This window comes from Clupea harengus, chromosome 3 (genome assembly GCF_900700415.2).
Source record: "Clupea harengus chromosome 3, Ch_v2.0.2, whole genome shotgun sequence".
NCBI classification, from domain to species: Eukaryota; Metazoa; Chordata; class Actinopteri; order Clupeiformes; family Clupeidae; genus Clupea; species Clupea harengus.
The window spans coordinates 10184422-10186921 of NC_045154.1; the positions used below are offsets into that span (position 1 = coordinate 10184422).

Consider the following 2500-nt stretch of genomic DNA (forward strand, 5'->3'; position numbering starts at 1 on the left):
TTTGCGTAGTTTTTTGTGATCAAGGGATTTGTTCTTGGCAAGGATTTGTTTTCCATAGTCCCTTGATGGCTTCTTTTTTCTTTACCCCCCCCCCCCCCCCCCTCCTCTCTGTCTCCCTTGTTCTTTCTGATCCTTCTCTTGAGCTTTGCCACCTTTAAGCTCTTTAAGTCTAGGACTTTACTCCATGTATGTGTGCTTTGTGTGTGTAAATGTGTCTTTACGTTCCTTTACATGTGCACAGTAGACTGTATGTGTCTGTGTGTGTGTGTGTGTATGTGTGTGTGTCGTCTCCTTTCTTAGCCCCATGCTCTGTCTCAGGGATTATGTTCATGAACCTGCTACTGAGTTGTTGCTAAGGGAACCACCATCATGGAACCTGTTCAGTCTACAGCCCAGCATGGGAAGCTGCTGTCATTTACTGTTCTCAGAACAGGTCCAAACTCCGCTTCAAATGTGACAGTGCACTCTTATGTTTTATGGTACGTTATTCCAAAAGCACTAGTCATGGTAGTTGTGGCTTAAACTACATCTTCATGAAACTTCATGAAAAGCACACCATTGGTCTATCGTGGTTGTACGTCGTTAGAAGGCCTCTATGTACTTTCCAGCATGTACGTATCCATGGTGAGGAGTAGCCTGTTGATGGGAGGGGAGGGGTGATGAGCTGTCGTCGCCTAGACAAACAGATGATCTATGTGTGTTTATGTGGCATTCATAGGGGTCTCCTGAGGTAATTAGCCACAATCTCCCCCTGCCTCACCCCTGACCCCCACCCCTGTCTGTCTGGTGTCCTCGGTTGTGCACCTTAATCTATTTAATGATAATAATTACTGTGTAGGTGAGTGTCCTATGAGAGGGCATGTGTTAATATGTGTGGATGTGTGTTTGTGTGTGTGTGTGTGTGTGTGTGTGTGTGTGTGTGTGTGTGTGTGTGTGTGTGTGTGTGTGTGTGTGTGTGTGTGTGTGTGTGTCTGTATGTTTCTGAGGGGTGTAAAAGATCTCTCTGCACGTGTGTATCTGTATGCTGTCTCGGCATTTTCATTTAGCCATGTATGTGTGTGATTGTGAGTTTATGTGTTCATAGAGCTGTGTGTTTATATGTATACATACTATGTGTGTGTGTGTGTGTGTGTGTGTGTGTGTGTGTGTGTGTGTGTGTGTGTGTGTGTGTGTGTGTTTAAGAGAACACATACTGGTGCAGGGGAGCCTCTGAGAAGCAGCACGTCACTCTTCTGACCTTGAGGTAAGCAGAGCATGAGAGAGAGAGAGAGAGAGAAGAACACAGAGAGAGAGAGAGAGAGAGAGAGAGAGAGAGAGAGAGAGCGAGAGAAGCAGACACAGAGAGAGGGCGGAGGACACAGTATGAGACGTTCCTTCACTGCTGCAAATTGCACTGTGCCTCACATGCAAACCAATGAGAGAGAGAAAGAGAGCGAGTGGCAGAGAGAGAGGGAGGGAGAGGCAGAGAGAGAGAGTGAATGAGAGCGAGTGGCAGAGAGAGGGAGGGAGAGGCAGAGAGAGAGTGAAAGAGAGCGAGTGGCAGAGAGAGGGAGCGAGAGGCATCTGGCAGGAGTCCCAGTTACACAAGAGAAGCCTTGCGGAGTGGCAGGGCTGGAGTCGTGCGTGCTGTGTGTGCGTGCTGTGTGTGCGTGCTGTGTGTGTGTGTGTGTGTGTGTGCGGCAGTGTGTATGCGCCAAGCTTCGCCGGAGCCACAACCCTGTGAGTACGCTTTCCCTCTCCTCTCCTCTCCTCTCCTCTCCTCTCCTCTCTTTTCTTTTCCTCTCCTCTCCTCTCGTCTCCTCTCCTCTCCCCTCCCCTTCTTTTACTTTTGCTACCCAGCTTTAGGTTGTGTGAAGCTGTGCAAGTGTTATGTGCTTGACCTGTCAGCTCATGTGTGTGGGTATGTGTACTGTAATGAAGCTATGCATGTATAATGCCATATAATGTATTGGTGGAATATAGGCTTACAAAAGTGCATCAGAAACATGTACATATGTTCTGTGCATGTGTTTGGGGTACATGTATGACATCTGTATGGACATGGAGTTCTTATTTAGCTAGCGACGCTAGACAGTGTAAGGAGCACATGAAGGGAGGCACATTAGAGGGGAACTGGGCCTAAGATGGCCCTGGGCTGGATGCAGACTGTCTGTTTGGCTTCAATTAGTAGCACAGAAGCACCAGATGAATTTGGTTCATAGAGCTGTGTGTTTACATGTATACATATTTGTGTGTGTGTGTGTGTGTGTGTGTGTGTGTGTGTGTGTGTGTGTGTGTGTGTGTGTGTGTGTGTGGGTGTGTGTGTGTGTGTGTGAGTGAATAAAATTTGTATGCCCCAGTGGACAACATAGCGTACTTGCATTGGTGTGCAGGCATGATTATTGCACGAAGGCTAGTCATTGAACTAGACTGGAAGAGTGTCAAGGTTAGAGAAAAGGTATCGTTTAAAGCCAGAGTCAGCGATTCTGGCTAAAGACGTTTGATGTTTGAGCTCAACTGC

General features: G+C 47.5%; 1 protein-coding gene across 1 annotated transcript in view; it reads left to right on the forward strand.

Annotated features, from left to right (window-relative positions):
• The first annotated feature begins 1622 nt into the window (after nucleotides 1-1622).
• Nucleotides 1623-2500, forward strand: part of mical3a (microtubule associated monooxygenase, calponin and LIM domain containing 3a) — a 103336-nt gene continuing 102458 nt past the window's right edge. The window contains exon 1 of the mRNA XM_031564525.2: nucleotides 1623-1719. The gene's annotated coding sequence lies outside the window, so the exon portion shown is untranslated. The remainder of the gene's footprint in view (nucleotides 1720-2500) is intronic.